The 15,664-nt window shown below is 33.5% G+C and overlaps 1 long non-coding RNA gene across 1 annotated transcript; it reads right to left on the reverse strand.

Annotated features, from left to right (window-relative positions):
• Positions 1-695: 695 nt before the first annotated feature.
• On the reverse strand, positions 696-15,117 carry LOC133183840 (uncharacterized). Its single transcript, XR_009720744.1, has 5 exons — positions 15,030-15,117; positions 10,644-10,748; positions 10,333-10,430; positions 2,959-3,031; positions 696-992 (listed from the first exon to the last, which is right to left on the reverse strand). It is a non-coding gene; the product is annotated as an uncharacterized LOC133183840 (long non-coding RNA).
• Between the last annotated feature and the right edge of the window lie 547 nt (positions 15,118-15,664).

A 15,664-nucleotide genomic window follows, 5' to 3' on the forward strand; every position in this document is an offset into this window, starting at 1 on the left:
ATGAACCTTGCTCCTTAAATTTTAACTGGGATGACAATGCTAGGTATATAGTGAGAACTCATCTAGACTGTCCAGAAAATCTAAAAAATATTTAGCAATTTCTTACTTGCATGATTTAAAAAAATCTGCAATCTAACATTATTTCAAAAAAAATTTCAACACATTTTCTAATTTTCAACAAATTCAATGCACTATGAGACAATTTAACATTTCTTAACCACATACACTGTACTTAAAGTGCAATATACATGCATTATACTGTATGTTAAATCTTTACAGTTTTCTTCAAGTACTCTAATAGTATATGAAATATGAAGATTACCAACAGTGATCAAGCTTTAAAGTTCATTGAAACAATACATAATTAGAGCAGAGCAAACAGACTCTAAAAACACCAGGTGCAATGGAGGAGAAAGCATTTCCTGCCATGTGCTCCTTGACATGATTGGGCAAATGGAAAAATCCACAAACAATTCAGTGTAAACAATTTTGATGAAAAACATTAGTCAACATTCAACTTAATGATCGATTGAATTTGCTATAACAATTAATTTACACGTAAGTGTACACACATGTATGCATACTAGATGAATTATTTCACAATATCCAAAATTGGACAATAATAGTTTCTAATCTAGCTAGACAACAGGAAATTTTCATTATTACTTAAATTACATGAAACTATTGAAGTCTTTGAGATAAAAATTATATCTAAAAATTATACACATTTTAACAAGTGTTTACAGTTTAGTGTATTTATTATACACAAATGATGACTTAGTAATTATGACTTACTAGTAAAGTCCACAGATTGACTTCCAGATTTCAGCTCAAAGGCTTGAAGATTTTTAGTGGCTCTTTCATCATTTTTTTTTTCACTGAATATTTTCATTTTTATTTTCAAGACGCTGTTTTTGTTGAGGTCTTTTAGCAGTTTGATGCAATCCAAGAACTCCAAGGGCAATTTAAGAACTCCTGAATTTCTTTCTTACCTGGAAAAAATAAAAATTTAAAAGTTTAAAATATATTCAACTTACATGAAGAAAACTAGTAAAACTAGTGATAATGTAATAGACCTTTCAGATGTTCCAAAGCAGCTACATGTATCTAATTAAAAAATATAAAGTTTGAAGTATTTAGAGTCACCTGTATTCTGAACAAGCATAAGGGATATGTGTATTTGACAGACAGATGAATGAATAGACTGATCACTATAGAGCACCTTAGTCTTTTTTCAATAATCTTTATATTAGTGAAAATCAAATAGGAACTAGAGTGTTTCAAGGAATGTATATGTCACCTGCTAGGTATCGTCATTAAAGAGGTAAATAAATCTAAGAGTGGTCAGCTATTAATTTAATATTAGCATGGAGGTTCAAGCATTTGCCTGCAAGGAAAAAAAGGACCCAAAAGTATTTAAAAGACTGGGATAGAATCTGGCAATCAGAGAAAATATGGTTCCCCAGTCCTCAAATGAATAATTTAATTAAAATTATGAGGAATAACTATTTATCATTTTATTAATACACATGTAGGTGCTTCCAACAATCCTCGGAGGAAAGGAATTTCAGACTGTCTTTACTTTAATTGTCACTTTGTCAGTCAACACGATTCATTGTGGAATACTGATCCCAATGTATTTTCATAGTATTTAAATATAAGTTTGTGTGGTAACTGAATTTCATACAGTTTTAAAGTATAGTATCATGAGCTCAAAAACATATATAAATGCTAATTATCAAAACCCTGCCTCTCAAAATTTTGGAGATATAAGGTGTGACAGACGGACAGACAGACACCAGGTAAAGTGATCTCTAAGTGTCGTTCTGCTCTGCAGTTGACACAAAAATGAAAGTTAGTCAATTTTTGACCATGTATATCACTTCAGTGATGAAAGGAATGCTGAAGTGGTAAGTCTATCCTAATTATTTGAAAATACGGCAACCCCATTGGTCAGAATATAATACATATGCTGTCCAGCCTTAATTTCATTGGCATAAAGCAGCACAAAATACGATTTAATTGGATGGTGCAACTTGTTTTTCTAGGGGGCGCTGTTGCAACCCTGGAAAAGAAAACAGGACTGGGGCTTGCCCCTAGGGGGCACTTACTGACCGGAAGTAAACAAACAACAGAAATAGCAATACACTAGAAATATGTCCATAGGACATGTATGCCCGCCGAGTGTATAGTAATGCAACATGAAATTTTGTGTTAGTGTATGAAGTTTGATGAGAATATCTTGAAAAGTTTCTTTAAAATTGAAATTGAGATCTAAAAAAAATGGATATAAATGATAAATTCTCACCAAATTATGTATAGATGCATAGCCTTAGATATCAATATTTTAAATGGTTTTAAAACCATGCAAAATGCAAATTGAAGGAAAGTGAGGTCAAGGTCACAGGAAAGGTCAAAAGTTTTTGAAATAGTTGAATAGGTCTTACTAATTATATATGTATCAGCATATTAAGTTTGATAAAGAATATCTTGAATGATTTCTTTAAAACTGAGCTAGTCACAAGCGTGGCGCCATGTTTAGAGCGTCTGCTCTAGAATCGCGAAGTAAGGAGTTGATCCTTATGTCGCAGGTTTGAATCCCACTGTGGGACATGGAGACCAGTCCTTCGGATGAGACCTTATAAACCAAGGTCCCATGTCACAGTAGGTGCTGGCATGAAAAAGACCCCTCACTGCTCAATGGCCATGAGTGCAGAGTATAGGACAGAATTTGCAGCTTTCCACTGGCAAGTGGTGGCGTCTCCATATGAGTGTAAAATTCTCAAGAGGGACTGCAGATTACCTGTAATGATTGACCAAAATCCCTACTAGGCTTTAAACTCTTCATTCTTGACCTGTATTTCGTCAAATAAGATTTTTCCAGTTAATTAAGGTAAAATTACTAATTGTTAAAACTGTAAATGATTTTTTTTTTTTTTTTTTTTTTTTTTTTTTAACCTGAGCCAGATTTTTACTTTTCTTAGAAGTGTCTGTATTTGACTGTTGGTTCCACCTATCTCAAGAAAATGATCTGTAAAAGTAAATGTTAGAAATCATAATCTGTTCTCTATCTACTATAATCATGAGAAAAGGTGTTGAAAATTAACAGATGGAGATAAAATCAGCAGTCATATTAAAGGCTTTTTTTTCAATAATCAATTTATTAGTGAAAATCATAAAAGTATTAGGCAAAAAGGAAAAATAAATGTTGTCATTAATTAACCTTGCATATCTCTACAATTTTCTGATAAGAAAATTATACCCGATAGATGCAATATAATCACCCTTTGCCTGCCCCTAAATTATGATTATTTAAAACAAGGTTCTTTTAGAGGTGCCTAGGGTCGAAATTTATAGAAAAAAACCTACAAAAAACGTGAAAACCTATTTCTATCATACTGGTTTATATTTATTACAAATGTCCTCATAGTCAGCATAGCCCAGAACAATAGACCGCAGACTCTCACCATGAACATTTTTAGTGTCCTGGTTCGAAACCATTTGTTGGCACATTTTTATTTTTTCAAACTTTTTACCTGTATAAACACTAAAGAACGAGTGCACTTATGGGCCCCGGTAAATTAAATTAAGCATAATTTTCCATCTCAGATCATTAATTGATATCTAAACCATAAGATTCAACAAATTTTGAATATACAAAGAGCAAAGCCATACAATGTGGTAGGGGTCAGCCGACATTCGTGATTTTCTATAGTAAATCGAGGACGGTCATTCATTTCAAAGCTTTTGTTTATTGTCAGCCTAACACTGTACAAACTTGTGCGATTGACAAAAAATGCATTATACATTTATAAAACTTGTGTGAAAGTAGGAAATTTGTACATGATTAGGCTTGTACTTAAAATATTAAAAATGTATGAAAAGTTCAATGTTTTTCCTATAACAAGCAAGAGCTATTTACCTGTAAGACCTATGTTGAACCCACCTGTGGAATAAATTATCTAAAATACTGGTAGTCACGTGAGTTCTACCCCGGTAAACATTCCTCAAAGATGCTCACTGTAAAACATAACCACGTTCTGTATCATTATATCGAAGTCAAGCCGCATAGAGAAGTTTGTATGTATTTGGTTTTAGGAACATGGGATGGTTAGGAGAGTTTAGTGTCGTTAAAATGTCATCATAAATAAAAGTGTCAACCATTTTAACATTCATGCAAGACAATGGTACTGGTATTGAAAGCCACCTAAATACACTTTTTTTCATTTTAAAATTTAAAGGAACTAATGTTAATACTTATTGTATTATTTCAAATGCAAGCATGCAAATTTCTTAGTTTGATCACTATGGATACAGGTATCTATACAACTTCATTCGATTTTTTTCTCGGGTAAAATAGCACAAGAAGTATCATTCGGCATACGCGCCTGTCAATGATCCACCATCAGATTGTTCAAGTGTCTGATTTAAATGTCTCCTCCCCTTGATTTAAATAAACGAAACTCAAAATAGGTTCGGTACGACTTTTCCGGATTTGGGGTATCTATAGACATTTAAAAAACTTCATTTGTTTCAAATCCATGCTGATTTAGGTGATGTTTTAATGTGATTTTAATTAGAAATGTCCACTTGTGTTTAACTATTACCAAAAGAGAACAATTTGGTAATACATTCTAAAGTAATATGGCACTGAAAAAGGACCCATTAAGCATTGCTTAAGTGCACTTGTCCTTTGATTTTTTAATACAGGCTTTTGCATTTTACTTAATATATTTTCTTCCTTAAATGCATGTTTGGTGTTGATATAAAAGACATCTATGGAAATGCAGATCATAAATTCTCTTTAACTAAACGCAATCAACCGGAACTAAACCTCATTGTAAGCACACTTTGTTCGAGGACATGAATCATTCACTTTGTGTTACTCGATACTCCAGGTGTCATGAAAAAAAATCATGCCGAGCAATAATTGCTGTGTTTGCCTTTCAAGAACATAATGACATGTAATAGTACTGTTGTGCCAGTGGGAGAGATACTGTTCTATGCAGAGTAGATGCAGTTCATTCCTCGGGAAAAATGTGTGCATTGGCGATATGTTATGATAAAAATGCATGAGGGTTTTCAGATTAGAAAAGAATGTGGTAAGGTCAGTTAAGGTTTTATGTCCCATTGCCATTACTCAGTCAGACATCAAGAATGACCCTCAAACAAAGGATGTATCATTCTGTAAATACTGAGGTAGGATCACATGAACACACAGTTGAGTAGAATGAAATATATCGAGATAACAATCAGTATTCAAGCTCAAAAGCCCATCAAAAAATACAAAATAGGAGCAGAGCAAATACGGACCTCCAAAACATCAGAGGTGGGATCAGGTGCCATGGAGGAGTGAGCATCCCCTGCAGACTAGTCACATCCGCTGTGTGCTCCTTGTCACGACTGGGAAACAATAGAAAATTCCATACACAATTCAGTGTGTAAATAATGGCCTAACAATAAGTATGAAAAACGTCAGTCAGCATTTTACTTAATGATAAATTGTATTTGCTGACAAGGTCATTGTATCGACCATAGAACTTACAAAATGATGACTTTAAACAAGACTGCTGATATTCTTGTTTCAGCAATTTGTTTGTCAATAACTTACCTCCTATTAAAAATTGTTCATACATAGAGGATGCTCTTGCGTATTGAATCAACTGAGAGATATAAACCCCGTATGCAGGTGATGAAGGTATATTGCTGAATAAGTAAGGGAAGTTGATGATTGAAAAGTTAAAGTCATCACGTTTACCATAAAGCTTGGTTGTTAGATTACCATTAATGTAGAACTAAAGCAATACATGAGAAACAAGAAACTACACACGTGACCTAAAGTCAGTGACCGGAACATATGTCGGTAAGCTTTTTCTAAAGACTGAACCAATATTGGTCCTATAGGTCATCTCATATTTTTAACTAGAAGTGTTCCTTTGATATACTATATTTTACTTAATTTCTATAGACTTACTATACCCTGAAAAAAAAAAGGAAAACAGGAACTACCTGTTTAAATGACCCCGACCACCGAGGTTAATCTAAAGTTTGTCCCTGCCTACCTGAAAAACAGACTGCCTCGGGCAGTCAGTAATTTCCAACTCTGGTTATGAGATGCTAAATGTTAAATATTTACAATTAAATGCTTATATTTACATTTTTAAATTCATCATAGATTGAGAAAGTCGATAAAATCATTTCTATATTAAGTCTGTATACTGTATAGGGGGAAAATAACTCGCGGTGTTAATATTCGCTATATTCACGGTGTGAATAAATCCGTGAATTCAAGAAACAGTGAATAAGTTTTCAATAACCTACATGTTATATTTGGAAATTTGAGAATAGACTACGATAGGTAAATATACGTGCAGTACATGGTCATTTCAGTAATCACGAATCGTACTTGTCATTCAATTATTTTAATTATCACGCTTAACATTGATTTAGATCACCCAGCAGATAATAACCTGTATTTGTAAAAAAAAAAAAAAAAAAAAAAAACTGTTTTAATAGCCAACGCTACATGTTTCATCAATCAAAACACTAGGGTCATGGGTTTTGAATACCCGTACGTAACTATGTTACGACGTGTATTTGTTACCTGCATTATCATGTTTTTGTCGACATTTTGGTTTTATAAAATCATTCAAATAACTATCGAACTTGCTGATGTATATATAAATCTACCCTGTTGTTCGTGAAGTGAATACATAACGCTGATTAATGCCTTCTAGCTATGCTATGGATTACCGTAAATGGATATAGACATTGAAGGGAGGTACATGTAACCTTAGTTATATACCAATTCCGCGAATTCAACAAACTGCGATCGTGTCAGAGGAGAGAAAAACATGAAAATTACAACCCCTGAAATTAATCCCCTATACAGTACTTCAACCGAGAAATTAGTTGAAACTGGTTCCAGAAAAGAAGCTGAAAATGTTCAATAGTTTATAGACAATACTTGACACATGATGACTGAACAAGAACAGATAGCAATAAGTAATTTAAATGACTCAGGTGAATTATAACCTGTTCAATCTTAGATCCATCTTTTTTCTAACACGAGGGTTGATCCAAAAGTTCATGGAATTTAATTATTTCTAAAATTTTATTGTGATTTGATGAAAGCAAACAATAGGCATATTTATAATATAGAGTCATTATGCAACAATACTGGAAAATTTCACTAAGTTCCAATTACCAATAAGGTCACATGAGCTTTCTGAACACTGATAGTTGTAAAATCCGGGGGAGACTTCGACGTAACGTCAAGTTTAGTATGTCATGTCATGTTATAGGAGCATCTCACCCTCATGTTCAATTCAACTAAGTAATTCTACAGAATATTCTGCCTTTTTCTCCTTTTTTCTCTCAAGAAAAGCCTGGGTATCCACCAATCGACTTATCTTTATATTACATTCATATTTCAAAAATACTCCCCATCTTTCCATATGATGTTCCAATTCAGTAGCAAAGTCAAGCACAGTACGTCAGCGGTCAACATCCATCAACGCTTAATTTGTCTACGAGAAAAACAGACCCTCCAAAAGCAGCCACACCATGGAAGTTCTATTGTTCTTAAATTTCTCACGCCACTGGAAAATCAGTTGCTAAATGCATTTTTCTCCAGTCTGTATCAGTAGTATACCCCTTTAAGTCAGAGTGTTCCTAAGATTTTAACAAAACTTATAACTTGACTGAAATGTGACGTTCTCTAACAATTAAAAGATGAACAAGAAATCATCAACTAATAATCTAAATATCAAGTTAAATCAGTAAAACTCTCACATACAGGTATATTAGTGGTCAAGCAATCGTAATTATGACAAAATTCTCATTTTATTTGCCACTTGGCGCAGGTTTTTTCTTATATCACGTATTAAGAATTAAAATGATAATGAACAAGTAAATGTCTCCCCTGCATTTTAAAACATCCTTTGCTATGGCAACTGCCATAGAGTTACTATCATTAAAATTTAAAATATTTTTTTATCAAAAAAATTCAACAAGTGTCTATATTCTTATTTGTAATTTTCAACCACTTTCACAAATAAATAAATAAAATAAGAAGAAATTCCATGAACTTTCGGATCAATCCTCGTACATGTCAGTCATTAAATTTATATAATATACAGTATGCATAAGGGAGACCAAATGTATTATTACTGCATTAAGGAGACCAACCACTATCCATATGTAAATCAGTATTCAACCACTTTCACTAATAAAAAAATAAAATACGAAGAAATTCCATGAGCATTTGAATCAACCCTCGTACATGTCAGTCATTAAATTTATATAATATACAGTATGCATAAGGGAGACCAAATGTATTATTACTGCATTAAGGAGACCAACTACTCTCCACATGTAAATCAGTATTCAACCGCTTTCACTAATAAATAAAAAAAAATATGAAGAAATTAGTGATGAGACATCAGTTAATTTTCATAATCGATCATCGGTTGGAATCGGTTACTGCTTCTGATGCGATTTCACTGATTATAATTGGATTTCTTCATAGTTTTGTATACAAAAAGCAGACTATTACAATAATTTTATTTATTTCTTTAACATGAATATATAAAATACATAATATATTATTTTCTTTGTTGTTTTGCTTCTTTTACACTTTCTAGACCTAAAAATATTTACAGTGGACACCCAACATGGCTGCCTAGCGGCAGAAAACGAACTTCAAAAAGTCGTGGGGGGAATTGATCACTCTATATTTAAGGTAAATGTTGACTAAGTTGCATATTTTATATCTCAAATAAAAGACACACTTAATATTTTTTGAATAAAAAGAATCAGCTGATTGATCAAACCAAAGAGAAAACACAGATTTGGCAGAAAAAAAAATTCACCCGGGGGTAAATTGAATGGGTCGGTCGGGTTATTACAGGAAACAAAAATAATTTTTTTTAAGCCCTATAAATGCATCTTCGGTTCTTAATCACCTCTGCTTCGTGCTAGTTGGCTAGTATCAGATGCAGATGCCATTTTCTTTCGTTAAGAAGAAATAAATTTTAAACCAGAAATGGATAATTCCGGAATGTATTGTATTAGAAGTATGTTTCCGATGATCGATTATGAAAAACTATAATCGATCATCGGAATCGGTAGCATTTTTTTGTCGACAATCGATGTTTTCTGATTATCTGTACAACACTAGAAGAAATTCCACGAACTTTTGGATCAACCCTCGTACATGTCAGTCATTAAATTTATATAATATACAGTATGCATAAGGGAGACCAAATGTATTATTACTGCATTAAGGAGACCAACTACTATCCACATGTAAATCAGTATTCAACCACTTTCACTAATACATAAATAAAATATGAAGAAATTCCATGAACTTTTGGATCAACCCTCGTACATGTCAGTCATTAAATTTATATAATATACAGTATGCATAAGGGAGACCAAATGTATTATTACTGCATTAAGGAGACCAACTACTCTCGATCCACATGTAAATCAGTATTCAAAACTTGAGATTTTAAAACCCTAATAATTTACATGTTTAGTTACATGAACTAAATCTATTTACCTTTGTCATAATGCAAGAACTGTTTTACATTCAGCCAACTTTAACATTACACATGCATACAGTGTATGCCATGCATTAGGAAGACCAGATGCATTATTTCAACATTAAAGAAACCAACTACAATGGAACAATTAGACAGTATTCCAAAATGTTCATTCCAATACCATGGTATTTTCCCTTAATTTGTTTGTATTTAGATGACTTAAATCAATTTATCTCAGCCAGAATTGGAACAAAAAAACTAATCATAAAAGTGGCCAAACACATGAACAGACAGATGGACATGATGATTCCTATGCTTATATACACCCAAAGTTGCCAAAGTAGAGCAGATGCAGTGGTTAGAGCATCTACTCTAGAGTCGCGGAGAAAGAAGCTGATTCTTACATCGCGAGTTTGAATCCCACTGTGGGACATGGAGACCCGTTCTTCAGATGAGACAGAGGTATTAACCGAGGTCCCATGTCACAGTAGGTGCTGGCTTGATAAAGATCCCTCAATGCTCAATGGCCATAAGTGCTGAGTATAGGACAAAAATTTGCAGCTCTCCACCGACAAGTGGTGGCGGCTCCATATGAGTGAAAATTCTCAAGAGGGATGTTAAACAACAAACACTATACACCCAAAACTTTGTTTGCAGAAGATTTTGTGATACATGCTTTACAAGTATACATATTGTTCATAAGGGAATAAAAATGCTATAATATATCATTAAGGAAAGCAACTGAACTTAAATGTGCACTTCTAATTGAACTAAACAAAATTACCCTTTGTCAGAATGTAGATTTATAAACAGGAAGGCTGTTTTTCTTAATTTTTTCCATGTCAGATTCAGACTGTTCTTGAAAAAATTCTGGCATACACCCTGTAAAAGTGAACAGTGCAGATAATAAAGAGCTTCTAAATAAACTGCATAATATTTAAATGATCCACTTAAAAGGGATAACAAATGCATTTAACTCCATCAAGGAGACCAACTGATATCCATATATATATAAATCAGTACATGTATTTTAATTGTGATATTTTAATATCCTAGTAATTTACATGTTTAGTTTCATGAAATAAATCTATTTACCTTTGTCCAATGACCAATGAGCACAAGCACTGATTTTTCCTCTTTTTTCTTAACGGAATCACCAGGGCCAGTCTGCGGTCCATATGATTCTGGCATATGTACACTCTGTAAAATGCATATTTGTACCATGTACAGGCATATGAACAATATTTCTATACTACATACATGCATCATTAAACTTAATAATCTTTTTTTCCCAAAATTCATTATTCATAGTGTTTTGCTGTTAGCAAAATTCAACAAAAACTATACCGTATATATACTTGCCTATAAGGTGGTCCACCTATAAGTCAGTTGTATTTTTTGAGGTTATTTTGGAGGGATTTGCTATTGACCCGCTTATAAATCAGTACAACTTTTTGCCAGAATCAATTGACAATTTCAAATCAATGCTCTGATGTTTTAACCTGGTTTCAAAATACTAATCTTTTTATGACTCACCTATAAGCTGGACATAGAGTATATACAATACCTGCATTATACATGCATTAGGAAGACCAAATGCATTATTGCAATATTAAAGAGACCATTGTGGCAAATGAAATCAATGTATGAATTGTATTCAAAACTACGGGTGTACTAATTTGTCTGAAGTATATCATGATATAATGTGATACACAAAAACTTTAACAGGATATGTACATATACCCACATGCCTAAATGTTAACAACAGGAATTATCGTTCTACAATAACTTACTGAAATTGCCAATATGAATAAACAAAAGCAAACTTTGTTTCGATTGTATGAACTTTAAGTTTTCTTTTTACACCACGGTCAGATAATCTAACTATCCCCTGGTTGGCTACTGGGACCTTCGTTAGATTGCCTTATCGGACATGATATTTACTGAAGATTTGATTTTTGGTACTGACTTTTATACTCAAAATAATGTCTTTAATTGTTTAATTTCTTGAGTTCAATATCACTTTGATGTGTTCAGTGTTTACTTTGATATGTAATGATGTGTATAAGCGTGTATTTTCGATAATTTAAATTTCTAGTACAGTAATCGTCCCCAAGCTGCTGTTTCATTATCGTGTCATAGTATCTCTGAGAGTGCATTTTATTAACACCTCCAAATCACCTGGCCTGCGTAATTAAATTTAACTACCAAAAACAACAGCTTGGGACTAATAAGGTGTGATTATCAGCAATGGTCCCATGAAGCCTGTGCTAGACCTAATGGAAACGTTCAACAGACCGTAAAATTAGCATAATGGGATTATTGTGTACTAAGGTGTGAATTCAGCGGAGCGAGAATTTGTTGGACTTCGAGGTAACGCATGTGTTTATAGCACTTGGGACCGTAAATCCACTTCGAGATAAGCGAGGTATTCGAGATTTCCGTGTTCGAGATACCGGGGTTTTTTAAAATCATAAATATAATAAAAACGGCCGGGACCGTTGATTCACTTCGAGATATCCGTGGTATTCGACATACCGGTGTTCGAGATACCGAAGTTTACCTGTATATCGATACATATCTAGATTAATGAATATATCGTATCAAAAACAAGAAGCCCATGGGCCACAATGCTCACCTGAGCACATTGGCTAGGAAAAAGCACAAATCACTTCAGTATTGAAAAGTTTAAAGGGGAGGGGGCTTGGATTTTGAACTACCTGAGGATGCTTCCATATCAATATAACAAATGGCTTTACTGTTCTTGAGCAGAAGATTTTTTAAGATTTTTTTCCTTTATATTCCCTTTTTAAAAATTTGATCCCCCATTGTGGACCCTCCCTAACCCCCCCCCCCCCCCCCAATCATTTGAACAAACTTGAATCTACACTACCTGAGGATGCTTCCATATCAATATGACTAAACATGGCTTTTCTGTTGATGAAAAGATTTTTTCCTATATATTCCTATGTAAAAATTTGATCCCACATTGTGGCCCCACCCTACCCCTGGGGTTTATGATTTGAACAAACTTGAATCTACACTACATGAAGATGCTTCCATATCAATATGACAAAACATGGCTTTGCTATTCCTGAGAAGAAGATTTTTCAAGTTTTTTTCCCTATATATTCCTATGGAAAACTATGATCCCCCATTGTGGCCCCACCCTACCCCCAGGGGTCATGATTTGAACAAACTTGAATCTACACTACCTGAGGAAGCTTCCATATCAATATGACAAAACATGGCTTTGCTGCTCCTGAGAAGAAGATTTTTCAAGTTTTTTTCCCCTATATATTCTTATGTAAAACTATGATCCCCCATTGTGGCCCCACCCTACCCCCAGGGGTCATGATTTGAAAAAACTTGAATCTACACTACCTGAGAAAGCTTCCATATCAGTATGACAAGACATGACTTTGCTGTTCTTGAGAAGAAGATTTTTGAAGTTTTTTCCTATGTATTCCTATGTAAAACTTTGATCCTCAATTGTGGAACCACCCTAACCCTGGGGGTCATGATTTGAACAAAGTTAAATCTACACTATCTGAGAATGCTTCCATATCAATATGACTTAACAAGGCTTTGCTGTTCTTGAGAAGAAGATTTTTCAATTTTTTTTTTCTGTATATTCCTATGTAAAACTTTGATCGCCCCTTGTGGCCCCACCCTACCCCGAGGGGTCATGATTTGATACAAACTTGAATCTTCACTACCTGAGGATGAATCCACATCAATATGACTAATTGTGACTTTGTTGTTCTTGAGAAGAAGATTTTTCAAGATTTTTTTCTACATATTTCTATGTAAAATTTTGATCCACCCATTGTGGCCCCACCCTACCCCTGGGGGTCATGATTTGTACAAAATTTAATCTACACTACCTGAGAATGATTCCATATCAATATGACTAATTGTGGCTTTGTTGTTCTTGAGAGAAAGGTTTTTAAAGATTTTTTTTCTATAAATTCCTATGTAAAATATTGATCCCCCATTGTGCCCCCCCCCCCCGCCCGGGGGTCATGATTTTGTACAAATTTGAATCTACACTACCTGAGGATGCTTCCATATAAATTATGACTAATTGTGGCTTTGTTGTATTTTTAGAAAAACAGTTTCAAGATTTGTCCTACATATTTCTATGTAAAACTTTGATCCCCCATTGTGGCCCCACCCGACCCCTGGGGGTCATGATTTGAACAACCTTGAATCTGCACTATCTGAGGATAATTCCATATCAATATGCCTAATTGTGGCTTTGTTGTTCTTGAGAAAAAGATTTTTTCTATATATTCCTATGTAAAACTTTGACCCCCCTTTGTGGCCCCATCCTACCCCTGGGGGTCATGATTTGAACAAACTTGAATCTACACTACCTGAGGGTGATTCCATATCAATATGACTAATCATGGCTTTGTTGTTCTTGAGGAGAAGATTTTTAAAGATTTATTCCTATATATTCCTATGTAAAACTTTGATCCCCCATTGTGGCTCCACCCTACCCCAGGGGGTCATGATTTGAACAAATTTGAATCTACACTATGTAATGAAGGTCTCACCTAAGTTTCAACTTTTACAGCCCAGTGGTTCTTGAGAAGAAGATTTTTAAAAGATACCACTAAATTTTCACTAATTCTTAATTATCTCCCCTTGAAAGAGGGTGTGGCCCTTCATTTGAACAAACTTGAATCCCCTTTACCCAAGGATGCTTTTTGGCAAGTTTGGTTGAAATTGGCCCAGTGGTTCTTGAGAAGAAGATGAAAATGTGAAAAGTTTACAGCAACAACAACAATGACAAAGACGACAACGACGACAGACAACGGACAAATTTTGATCAGAAAAGCTCACTTGAGCCTTTGGCTCAGGTGAGCTAAAAATAACTTATGGGCAGGCAGTTTTTTTATGTAATTGTGTGAAAAACTTGGGAATTTCAATCACCAAAGATTATATTTACCGGTAACTGTTTTGAATTAAAACTGATCAAAAATGACATAATCATTAAGGAGGTAGCACATCTTAAATGATTATTACAAAATCATAAAAATACATAGACAACTTTACTTAACATGTTGATTTTACAGTCAAGAAAAGTTTGAATTTGAAGTGTAATTTTTAAAGACGGTGAGACAAAAAATTAAAAATGAGTAAAAAACAATTATTATTTTTATAAAATTCATGCATAATGATTTATAAGACTTTTTTGACAGAATTGTTAAAGAATTCAATATATTGCATATCGCATTAAAAAATGTCATTCTTTTTTTTTTTTTTTTTTTTGCTCAATACACAGCCCTAGCAAAAATGATATACAACAAGGACTTTGATTGGATTATTAACATTCAAACGATTGATCATAATTATTAACTGTTATTGCACTTTCATTTTCAAAATATTGTTAGGTACATTGTTTGTTCACTCTTTTGCATTGATGTTATAATTTATAAAAGAGTATTTTAGCAGAAAAAATTATCAATTTACCTTTCTTGGAATAAAGACATGTTGACCCTTGAGCTGAGATTTTCTCTCTTTCCATAGATTTGTTACACTGGGGTCCACATGATTCTGGCAGAGACCCTGTAAAAAAGGACTTAACTATGGAAAAGCATGAAGAATATATGCCTATTATACATATCTTAAATTCTAATGAAAACAATGTTTTTTATTTAAGATCCATATATTTCTAATGATTGACATAATACAAATTCAAAATAAAATATGCATGTCTATATTATACACTGTACCTTAAGCAGACCAATTGCATTATTACATCCTTCAGGAGACCAACTTAAATCAACGTTTGAGAACTACTTGTGAGAACAATAAATTTGTCTACTTTACAGTACTAAATGTACATGGAATCTATAGGATCATGTTACTTTAACTGGCCTGCCTTAGTTCAACACAGTAATCTAACAAAGAAATTGAGCCAAAACAACATTTTAAGACTTTTTGAACAGTGCATGTTCCTATCATTTCAAAACCAGTACAGTGTACCAGTAAAAATGCTAATATAGGAAAATGATGACAATTAATTAATATTGTACTTTCAGGTATATTAGATGAATTAATCTGATTTGTCAAGAAACATTTGTTAAAAAGCACTATTATCCGCT

Source organism: Saccostrea echinata, unplaced genomic scaffold (genome assembly GCF_033153115.1).
Source record: "Saccostrea echinata isolate AGI-Se365-2 ecotype Australia unplaced genomic scaffold, CSIRO_AGI_Sech_v1 ptg000009l, whole genome shotgun sequence".
NCBI lineage: Eukaryota > Metazoa > Mollusca > Bivalvia > Ostreida > Ostreidae > Saccostrea > Saccostrea echinata.